General features: G+C 40.0%; 1 long non-coding RNA gene across 1 annotated transcript in view; it reads right to left on the reverse strand.

The window, feature by feature from the left end:
* Positions 1 to 10,422: 10,422 nt before the first annotated feature.
* The window catches only part of LOC140262132 (uncharacterized), an 85,870-nt gene continuing 84,045 nt past the window's right edge, over positions 10,423 to 12,247 (reverse strand). Inside the window, exon 4 of the long non-coding RNA XR_011905815.1 lies at positions 10,423 to 12,115. This is a non-coding gene — a long non-coding RNA (uncharacterized lncRNA). The remainder of the gene's footprint in view (positions 12,116 to 12,247) is intronic.

The following is a 12,247-nucleotide window of genomic DNA, read 5'->3' on the forward strand; positions in this document are numbered from 1 at the left end:
GTCTGTACAGAGTACAGGTATGTTTGAGTTTAGAACAGATAATTGTCACACTGCTGTAAGACAGTGATGCTTTTCAGATAATTCTCTGACTGCATATTAATAAATAAATAAATAAATAAATAATCTGTTGCCGTGCACAATTATAATCCAAACCCCATACTTGCCCAGGTGCTAGCGAAACCCTCGCTAGGGCCAAAAGGACCACCGTGACTCATCAAGAAAGGTGGCAAAATGGCATTTATTAGGGGTAATCAACACCTTATATACCTTACTACTTCGTCTACGCCCCCTAGGGCACGTTTGAAATGCGCGCCAATGTGATTCACAGGGCTTGAGACGGAAGAGGCTGAATTACTTCCTGGATTACTATCACCGTCACATCCCGAAAAAGCCCCGCTACCGCCTATATGCTTGTACTACAAGGTTCAGCCTCGTTAGCATCTACAACATCTCCCCGCCCCCCAAGACAACAATTTATCCCTTTTCAATGTGAATGCTAAAATCCCAAGTATAATCTACTATGAATTTGATATTGTTCTATATGTTCTATGCAATATACTTATACTATTGTACTTAGCTTAACTGAATTACTTATCTACTTAGTCAAATTTAACCTTAACAAAACTAAGATTGAACTTAATGCAATCCTAACAATTACTAATATATTACTCTTATCATAACTATATTACTCTATTAATATATTACTCTTAATATAACTTACTCTATAAATTTATATAAGCCTTAATATCTATTAATATATTACTCTTAATATAACTTACTCTCTATAAACTTTATATAAACCTTAAAAGCTCTATCCGATATAATGAGTAGTGCAAGTTACATTTGTGCAAAAGAAAACAATACCACAATTAAATGAACTGTATATTAAGATAGTCCCTTTGATGTCTGAAACCATGCGAGAAACAGTTCTCATCCGTGATGTTTTCTATTCTTCTTCATTCTTCTTTCTATTCTTCATCTTCATTCTTGCATGATGCATCTTCTCTGTATGGTGAACAGTAGTCAAAGTCTTCTGTCCGTAGCCTCGATAGCATCCATCAGCTCATCAGCACACGGCAACATGCACCATCATTACATTAGCGTGTAATCGATATGTAGTGACTAGGAAACTAGAATCACGCTCTATAGGATAAGAAGAACACATCCTAAAAGATAAGTGAAGTTGCAAATACAGATAAGTGTGAATCTACTGTTGGCTGAGACCCAACAATTCTAGACTGAATCCAGAAGGTCCCCGCGCTTGTTGTTTGAGCGGTACTAATCACCGAGACCAACAGCAGCAAAACAGTCTCAGGTACCAGATTCGGCCTCCCCACCAACTGCTCCTGTAAGGAAAGAACTCTTATCCCACTTCCCATAGTCAGTCTTCACCAACCATTCTTGAGTAAAACGAGAAGTGAAGCAGGACCCATTGTCAGTCTCAACGTGACTGGGCAAACCGACCATAGCAACAGCGGTTGCCAAATGGTATCGGACTGCAGTCAAGCCAGACCTGACATGCTCAGTGGCCGTGATGACAGTAGAGGAGGTATTCACAGCAATAGCCAGCCATTGACGGGGAGACAAGCAAGGCTCCCAGATGACACCAGTTTGCCAGATCTGCAGTGACCCTAGGCCAAAGACAGGAGTGCTGGCAACTGTATCTGCTATTACATTACCTCTGGTAAAAAGGCTTGGCACCTCAGAGTGACCATGCACATGTAAGGATGCAACAGGAGCCGTGTGAGAGGCCAAGGTCTCATCTAAAATTCCAGCAGCCTCTGAACTTGGGAAGTCCTCCCAGCCCCTGCGGGCCAACAGCTTGGCTGCAAAGATGGAGTCAGCAACAGTGTTAGAGGGTATCATTTGCCAGAGGTGCACTGCGACCGTCACAGCCATCACCTCAAGCATCTGCACACTGACCATTCGGTTTGTGAAGACAGCAGCCTGTGAACTACGGTTGGGATCCTGCCAAACCACCATCCTGAGATCAAGAGTCTCATGCTCTACCAACTGAGCTAGCTGGGCCATTTCAAGGCCTCGAGCAGTGTCCCACTGTGCAAGCGATCCTTCCATGCAGCTCTGTAAGATCTTTTGCCAAGCTGCAGCCATTTTGCTAGACGGATTTTGGGGTTCTTTTGGGTCGGATCCCTTTAGCTGACCATACAAGGGCTTCATCAATCGAGCAGGTATCCCCAAAGCACCCCGAACCCACTGGAGGGCTCCTACCAGTTTCTGCATATTCCATAGTTTCTTAACACATGGTTGAATATCAAAACCCACCAGCTGCATCATCTCAGGGCTAAACTTATATTCCAAGCACTCTGCTTTAATTCCCTCTTGCATGTCTATTCCATGCACAGGGTGAAAGGGATCATCTTGTTCAGCTGCCACAACCCTCCCAAGCTCAGTCATCCACCCCTCTTTCCAGAATGTATATTGCACCAGCTTGAGAATCACGTATGCGAGGCTTTCAATATCGTGAGGGAGCACAGGGCTATGCGCCGTTAAAGTCTCTAGTGTGTTTAAAGCCAGGGGCAAACGGAACTCGCGGCAGCAGCCGGCAGCCCGGTGCCGGAAGGAATCGAGCCCCTGTCCCCTGCATGACTGGCAGGCAACAGGAGCCACAGCGAGCGAACAACTTGCAGCTGCAGGCTCTGTCGGTCCTGTCCCGTTGGCGCAGCGCAGCAGGAGTCGGGCCCGGGTCCGATCAGGCGGCCCTCGGACTGATCGCAGCAGCGAGCTCCCCCGCCGCCGCCAGCAGCCGTACCGCTGCCCCCTCCCGCGTGGAGGGCAGAGACGGGCCAGACCCAGCCGGCACCCTGCGCAGCCCCGCCCGCCCCGGCGGCAGCTCCTCTTCCCCCGCCGGCACCAGCGGGCAGCTCTGCAAGCCAACACAGAGGGGGCCGGCCCACCGGCCGAAACTTGCCCAATCCAAGCCTGCAGCCGCAGCCCCGCGGAGTCCCTTTGGACCTGGCTACTCCCCCCCCCGGGATAGCACCACGTTTGCGCTCCCCCCGGGTCTGGAACACGCCTACTTCTCCAACCACTCGAATTAGCCGCACGCCCGTTATTCCCCCCCCCGGGATAGCACCACGTTTGCACTCCCCCCGGGTCTGGAGCACGCCTACTTCCCCTACCACTCGAATTAACCGCGCGCCCGCACTCCCCACCCCCCAATGACAAAGGATATGGGGCTGAAGTGTCCACTTGGCGGTCGAGAGGGGGTGTGGTCGATTGGAATTCGCCATCTTTAACTTTTTCTTCTCCGCTTCTCCCGGACCCCGTCCCATCTCCCCGCCTCCTCCCCAGACGGCTCTCCTGGGTCCCACCGTCCTCAGCCGCTTTTCCCGGCCGCCCTCCCGGCTGCTCCGGCTCAAACACAAGCCCAACTAACAAACACGATTCAACAAGTTTCCCCTCCTCCCTGGCTGCTTTAAGAGCACCCAGGATTACGCCCCAGGTCACAAGCTCGGCAGCCGCCTGGGCTGTCGCTGCATGCTCTGCAAGCAGAACAGTGAGCGGATCCCATTTACGACAGTCAAGGATCTCGCGGGGGGATGAAAGTTCCCCGTCCCGTTCAAGATAAGTAAGTATTGCAGCAATCTCCTGCAAAGAAGGAGCAGTCTCGCCACAGTATTCTTTACAAAAAGAAAACAATACCTCACTGATAAATTCCATAATCGTCGTCCCGCCCCGTCCCGTCGTCCCCCCGGAACTCTTGCCGCAAATATAGCGCCCCCGATCGCAATCCACGAGTACCTGCGCTGCAAAAAGAGAAAAAAGAGACCCCTGCCCCCCCAGGCAATCTCTACAAAGACAAGAAAGCACGCTCGTCGTCCCCCCGAGGCGCTCCCTTGCGGGATGCAATGCCGTCACCTCACTACACCCCAGATTAAAAAAACCCCCAGGCACACTCGTCGTCCCCCCGAGCAGCTGGAGGAGGAATGCACTGCCGTCCCCTCAGTACACTCCTATATAAAAAACAAACAAACAAAAAAAAATAAACCGAAAACACGCCTAATAAGAAAAATCCCCAAAAAGAAAACGAAAAGGCACACCGGAGTTTACGGCCTCACACAGGGGCACCATATGTTGCTAGCGAGGGTTTCGCTAGCACCTGGGCAAGTATGGGGTTTGGATTATAATTGTGCACGGCAACAATAATCATTCATTGATACTAACCAAAATTTTTCTAATTACTCTTCTGTAGACAAATTTGGCTTTTGTCTTTTACAATGAAAAATAAATCACTTTTTCCCCTTGTAGTAAGACAGTCCAATAATATTCTGGGAAAATTGTACACTTGTTAAGCCAATATTAACAAAGTTATAATGGAAATCATCACCAATTTAGCTCCCCTGTGACAAATTACAGGAAGAATGAAGTTGTCATCTTGCAGATGATATCAGAGGCAGAACTGCAGGATACAGTGCCAAAGAGAGAAAGAGAGAAAAGGGAAAGAAAGAATGGAAGTTAGGAAACAAGGAAGATAACAACAGGGAAGAATTCATCTAGAATAATATGTATATATTTCCTTGACATTTGAACATTATAGGGTCATTCTTACAGAGCTCCTGGAAGCTTTCATTTCAGTCAAAAAATTCCAGTCTCACCTGCTTGGATTCCAGTTTGCCTGAGTTCTTGTCAACAAACTGCAAACCGGTGAGTAGAACAGTGCTCCTGGGCATGTGCTTCTGGGCCATTGTGTTGGCAGAGATTAAATGATTTCTGTCTTGATTTCAGTCCCAGTATTACCATTGTCCTCAGAAGAGATTGTTTTGATACTCTGTTGTTTAAGTACATTTAACTTCCTCTGTTGAGACTGTTTAAATTGTGCATAAGAGTCTGTGGGTAAGAACAGTCATAATTGAAGTTAAACCATACACATGAGGACCCTTTATTCTGTAGGAAATTTGCATAAGAGTCAGTTCTAGATATGGTTATCTAAATATCAGTATATTTATGTACAAATGCACACCAAATATCTAAGGTCTCTAACAATCAATATGGTCAAACAATGGCATGAAGTGACAGATCACACAGAAGGCACACGATTCAGTTGCCCATATATGTCTAGTGCTCTTGGGAATACTCAACCACCAAAGCTAGGAAATAGGACACTAACAGCATGGTCCTGCCTGGTAGGACCAATCAACCCTACACATCACTAGATATCTCTGTGGGATCAGGTAAATTGATGTATAGTCACAAAGGAATGTATTAGAACGTGAAGAGAAGGAACTAAGATATGTGTCTTTTTCTTTGCTAAGTGTCACTATTTTGTGTATTTTTTCACCAGATAATCCTTGCTTTGCAAATGATAACAGTAAAATGCATTCTTCTTGATAAAGAACAGGCTTCAATTTCCCATGTTCCAGACAAAAATACTTCATTATATACTGTGAAATCAGTCTCCCTTTAGCTTGTGGATATTGGTAAGATTTTTTTTGCTTGCTTGTTTCTATCTATAGAGAGGATCAGCTTAGAAAGGAAACCATTAAAAGGAAGAGAAGGATTTTTCTTCAAATTTCTTGAATTATTCTCCTTGCCAGAGGGGAATGAAGCTTCTGTTTCCCTTTCTCTCTTATTCTCCAGTTTTACTGATGAGGTTGTGCTTCATTTGGAGACCTCATATGTACCTTCTAAGGCTCACTTTACAGAACAAATTATGGGTGAGGTACAGAGTTGTACAAGAATCAGTTCTGTGCAGACACAAAGAAAGCTATAGCAATTTGCTTTGAATAAAACACAGGAACTGGAAGAAACTGATGTGTAATAAATAAATAAATAAAGCTCTGCAAAGCTCTGTATTTTGAGATCAATTTAAAAATAAGATAGTTCAATTTGGAGTAAATTGATGTACAGGAATAGATCATTTTTATTTCCTTCTTGGTAAATTTGACTTTTAAAAGAGAGTGCCCTGGCTAAAGCCAGAAAATCATGTCAATTGGGTTTATTTTTGAGAATTTGTTTTAGGCTTGATTGCTATCTTGACTCTTAGTTATATAAAGTGGACATAGTATTTAATGGCAAACTTTTATAGTTGACCATCTGTTTTCTAGTTATTCTGTAAGGTGACTATTTTCTCATAAGTTTATGTGCCTTATAGAATTCCTTGGTTCAATGACAAAGGGAATAGCAAAACCACATATGAGGTAAAGCTGAGCAATGTTACTTTTAATGAATTTTTCCTTCAGGGTACAATTCAATCTGAGAAATACTGTTTAAACTAACAGTCCAAAAGTTGCACGTGTTGTACACCTGAAATTAGTATCAGCTAATGGACTCGTTTAGATTGGGAAAGGCCCTTAAGATCATCAAGTCCAACCATCACCTAGCACTTCAAGGCCACCACTAAACCTCAGAAATACATCCACTCATTGCTTAGACACCATTTAGGATGATGACTTCACCCCTTCTTTAGGTAGACAGTTTCAATCCCCAAGCACTCTCTCCATTCGGAAATTCTTACTAATATCCAAACTAAACATTCACTGGCACAACTTTAAAGCATTTCCTTGTATAGTGTCATTTGTCACCTGAGAAAAGAGACCAACATTCTCCTCTCTGCAGCCTTTCAGATAGTTTCAGAGACTGACAGACTCTATCCTCAACCTCCTTTTCTCCAAGCTGAACAACTCCAATTCCCTCAGCCACTCTTCAGATCTTCCATTTTCTAATCCTTTCACCAGCTTTGTTGCTGTTCTCTGAATACATTACAGCAACTCAGTATCAGTGAAGGACCCAAAACTGAACACAATACTTGATCTGTGGTCCTACCAGTGCCGCATGAAAGGGGACAATGCTGTTTTGTGTTTAGTTGGCTGCTGACCAGCACTCCCAGGTCCTTTTCTTCCAGGCAGAAGTGGAGAGTATGAGAGCACGTTTCTTAAATCATGATCTATTGCAAACCTTGTAACTCAAATAAGGTTGTGATATGCAAGGGATATCATCAGAAGCCTCAGTCAGCCACTTGTATAGAGCAACCTTGCTGTAAATGAAGCTACAGGAATGGACAGCCCTAGTGACTGAATGCTCACAAGCCAATTGATATTAATTAAAATTTCTACAAGTATCAAAAACAACAATACCAAAATTAGAAAGAGCAGATTATGTGATCTTAGTAATCTTGGTATATATGAAAAATAAGTAGTGCTGTTTCATAGGCAATTCAATTGTTTGATATTTCAGAAGATGTATCAGTCAGGAAAATATCAATCAGAATAAGAGTATGTCAGTTTGACTCAAAAAATTGTAGAAATAAGCAATAGGAGGAAGGGGATTTATATATGTGTGTACGTATATATATTCTGGTTTTTTTTGTTTGTTTGTTTGTTTTGTTTTGTTTTTTATATATGATGAAGTTGAAAAACTACAGACACTTCTCACCTCGGTTTAGTTTTCTTTTATATCTTGGTGAAAACGTTCTGAGCTTGCAACCGAAAAAGAAATGGACAACAAAATGAATGAGGGATGTTATAGATCTGAAGACATTCAAAAATGTGAGAATGGTCCAGGAAAAGCACCAATGATAATGAAAAGAGTCAGTTCACTGAGTAACATTGTAACATTTACATATATACATATATATTTTTAGCAGTGATTTTTGTGTGTGTGTGTGTATTTGTGTGTGTGTGTATGTGTAGATAGCATACTTCATTTTGAGTTTTTGATGTATTCTATAAATGCTTATGAACTGAGCGTCAGAGATGCAGCCTCCTGATGATAAGTAGATAATATTAGTCACATAACACAGAGGGGAAAACTGGTGCAAAGCCCTTGTAACAGCAGTGAATTTTTCCCTGTGTGATTCTGGAAAGTCAATGAGTCTCCATGCTAACATGGGAATGCACTGCTGAACAGATTAATGATGGCTTGTATATAAACTTGGTGTGATTGCTCCTCTGTGCACAAATGAACTGCACGTGTAAATCAATCTTGAGTGCTGCTTGGCATGTATATTTTAAAAGATCTTAGGAAGCGAGGCACATACAAAGAAGGTGGAAGGAAACAAACACAACACAGGTAGTCAGTATCTGAGAGAAAGGGGTTGATTAGAGGCTCAAATTTTGGTTATGTTTCAGCATGCTGGACAGTAAGAAAATGAGAACAATCGTAGAAACAGGAAGAACACATGTCAGCAGGGGTAGATTACATAAGGATAATGTGGTACAGAGTATAACCAAATATTCTGGCTTCTGCTTTCATCCCAATATAATAAAACTTCACAATGTCCCCTACATTCAACTGAGTTGCCAAAATCCATCTTCTGAGAGAAACAGCAAAAACAGAAGAGGCAACAATTGCTCTTGTAGCCCCATTCTGTATGTAAAGGAGAAAGCCTCCTTGCAGCACTTCAGAAATCACTTCTGCATGTGTCCTTCCTTGCTCTGAAAAAAATAAAATAAAATAAAATAAATATAAAAATAAATGAAAATAAAGCTTAACAAGCAAGAAAAGCAGAACTCCTCCTTAACCTTTGCTGAGAATATAGTGCTTCAGAAGATATTTTTTCCATCATCTTTTCATTTCTTACTCAATCTGTAAACAATATGCCACCATTGAGAGGAATAAAAGGGTGTTTTTGTGTGGACAGTGGCATCTGAATGAAAACGTGCTTCACCACTTGCTTCACAAATAACTACTTCAGTTCTTTAATGATCTCAGGGACCTTTCAGAAGCATCACCACCAATTCCTTAAAGCAGAAAAAGCCCTAGTTCACTCCAAATATTTTTCTTCTGAGCAAAAGTTATCATATTTGTTCTGATGGATTCCATCTAATGCAAACAGTAATACATTGGAGGATTTTTAAAGTTGAGTTTAAAACCTTTGAAATACATGTGGATGCTTACAAATCTGTTCACCTAGTTGGAGGTCATGTAAGAAGCGAGCTACACCCTCATAATGTTCCAGCTCTACTTTGATACATTTAACTGGCGGAGTTTAATTATGTGGTAACAAAGTATAAAAACTATTTCCTTAGATAATGAGATTTTAGAGGGGATGTGAAATGGGAGGAGCTCTAGAGGTCTGGCAATGCTAAATCAGTATGAAGGCATTAGTATCAATGAGATGGGAAGCTATTTTTGACTAATTCACTTTGACTGGAAGAAAAGGCAATCTGTAACTGATATTTGCAATAGCATACATATTTTATTACTGTAAAATAAAGAAACACGTTGAAGAATGCATCTAGGTTTGCTCTCCAGGATGCAGTTAGACACTAAGACTCATAACAAACAGAAAACACCTCATCAAAAACACAGAATTTAGTAACACTCTTAACAAGAACGGTAATGGAAAGGCATAAATCTGTAGGCACTTTAAAATATGATCCACCCCAGACAGTGTTACCAATCTTCGATTAGGAATGCTCACTTGTATCTAGTAAGGGTCCCTCATCAAAAAAGATTTGTCAGGTCTGTCTCACAGTAGTGAATATTGAGCATGATCAGATGAAGGAGCGTACATGGACTCTTGGAAAATCTGCTATCTAAAGTATCATTCACATTTTAGCTGGTGGAAACATCTCCCCCTACAAAAGTCATCCTATTTAGATCCTATTCTGTATAACATCACCTCTATGTTATCCTTTTTCACTGAAAATCTAGGAGATCATAGGGTCAAAACAAGCTCTAGTTCAGTCAGTCTAGTTAAGAACTGGCCTAAATCTCAGGACCTGAATGACATCCCTGCATAAGGGCTCAATCAAAGGCATCATGCCTGTGTTCATGTTTCATAATTCAGCAGCTAACAAAATCAATTGTTCGTATGAACATAATTCTACAGTGAGTCTTATATGTTCTGATGGGTGCTAACTAAAAACTTTAAACTTTTCCATTGATTGCTATCAACCTTATTTTTCTTGTTCCTCACAGTCTTCCTAAGTCTATGCAGAACACTTTGTTTTCAACTTCTCATTGTTTAGCCTATGAGTTACCTGTAGAAACAGTCAGTCAGATAAAATAATCATCATATCTATCACATCAATATCAATAATTATTTGGGTTTTCTTAAATATAGTGAATTGTTTCTGTAGAAAACATCTGATTAATATGTCCAAAAGAGATATGTTTTCCTTTGTAATTCTTATCAATTCATACAACAGAAATTTGACAGATATTGAATATTGTGACAAAATATATGTTTGGTGTTTTTGTTTTGTTTTGTGGTTTTGTTTTGTTTTTTTTTTTTTGCTTGTTTGGTTTTTTTTTTGGTGTTGTTTTTTTGTTTTGATTTGTTTGTTTGATTTTGTTTTTGTTTTTGGAGGGGGAGGGGGTTGGTTTAGATTGTTGTGCTTTGTTGTTTTTTTTCCTCTTTTTCTTCTTTTTTTCCTGAATGTAAGAAAAAGTCCAGTCTAAAGAAAAAAGAAAAAAAAAAATGAATTGACAAATCCAGAGATTAAAAGGAAACAAAATCAAATTTACAACTTTATTATTCAAACGTGAACTTGTCTGTGAGAATATTGTCTCTTACTTTAAAAAAACATTTTTGAACAAGAATTTTTAATGAGCTCTTGAAAATGAATCTGTGATAGTTAATGGATATAAATTTAGCTACTTTCATTTTTCTTATGCTTTCATTACCACAACATCTAAAATATTTCTGTTATCTATGAGCAATACAATTAACACCTGGTGAATGTGACACGCTGCATTGCTTATCTGCTTAAAGAAAAATACTTCAAATAATTCTGTACATACATTTTGTACTCATTTATTTATATTTTATTTTATTTTACTTTTGCTATGAGTATGCTATGAGACTTTTTAAAAAATATGTACTCTGCAGCTAGTATGCTTCAATGGTCAGGTCTTAGACTCTCAGTCAGAAGCTGGCAATAGATTTTGCTCCTTGCAATACTCCCCCTTAGGTAACACCTGGCAACACCATTTTCTGTCTTCCTTCTGAAACTCGCAAACTACTTCTCCAGTGTTGAATGACTCTTCCATTATTATCTATTAAACAGATAGGTAGATGTAATCACTGTTTCACTCTTGACCAGAGAAGATGTGATTCTCCTAGCATAGTGTATTATCTTAATGTCAAAACTGATCTTAGAGCTCTAGAATGGTTGTACTATGCTCCAGTTCATGAATTACACTTCCTCTCAAAGTCTTCTTTACTCAGGCAGAGAGAGTTTCAAGGTCAAATGGTATATGTACAAAATACATCAGAAGTCCATTAGGTATTGGGGCAGAAGAAAAGTTAAACTACAAATTTCTATACACAGCAGTGAAAGAATTGTTAATTATCTTCATTGAAAGCAGAATATTCGGTATACAGAATATCTCAGCAATAATACTCTGTGCATAGACTGCTATACACAGAGTATAATTTCTCTATGGCAGTTATAGAAATTAATTATGTGATAGTATTTGTTATTTTTTAACGGTAGACATGTCCAAAAATATTCTTAGAAATTTCTAGGCATTTTAATTTTTAAAATTATGATTTTAGGGTTAGGAATCTTAGATTAGCAATGTAAATGCATCAGAAAATAAAGTCATCAATAGTTGACAGTTCTAAAAAGAAGAGGGCTTCTCATCTACAGATCACGTGTCTACAGAGATTTTACAAAGGTCAGATTGAAGAGATAATTAAAATATTTTATCAATATGCAGAAATGACTGTCAAATAACTGCCAATAATATTTGTGGATGGCAAAATCTTCTGAAAACATAATTAGAATGAAAAGTCACACAGATATGTCAAGCTAGGCTAATTCAAAAAGCATATTTGCTAATTCAAACAGCATATTTACAACAGTCATTTTAGAGAAAGCATGTACATTCAGGAATAAGCACTGTGAGTTAAATACCTGGTACTTCTTTAATGTGCAGTTGCTTAGATTCTGATCTGAAAGGCCCTATACCAATCCAGAAAATGTAAAGGTAGTGAGTGAATTACAACCAGTTATTATAGGAATATAACAAAACTGGCTTTCATGAAACTTTCAAACAACTAGGGCATATTATATTGGCAAAAATAACATCTCGCAATCTGAATTTTTGTATCATAAAAGACTTCAGAGCGTTTTCCACAGACCACAGAAGATGTTGAGTCAGGTCCAGTATCAGCTCTTCTCCATCTTAATTTTCCATCACTTGCCTACTGACAAAGGAAAAAATATATTGTAAAATACTTGACTTTTTTAATGATACAGTAAACTACTTAAACCAAAAGGCTTAGCACAATTAAATGCACATTAGAGTGTTCAAATTGTTCATATCTGTCATATAA

Source organism: Excalfactoria chinensis, chromosome 1 (genome assembly GCF_039878825.1).
Source record: "Excalfactoria chinensis isolate bCotChi1 chromosome 1, bCotChi1.hap2, whole genome shotgun sequence".
Taxonomy (NCBI): domain Eukaryota; kingdom Metazoa; phylum Chordata; class Aves; order Galliformes; family Phasianidae; genus Excalfactoria; species Excalfactoria chinensis.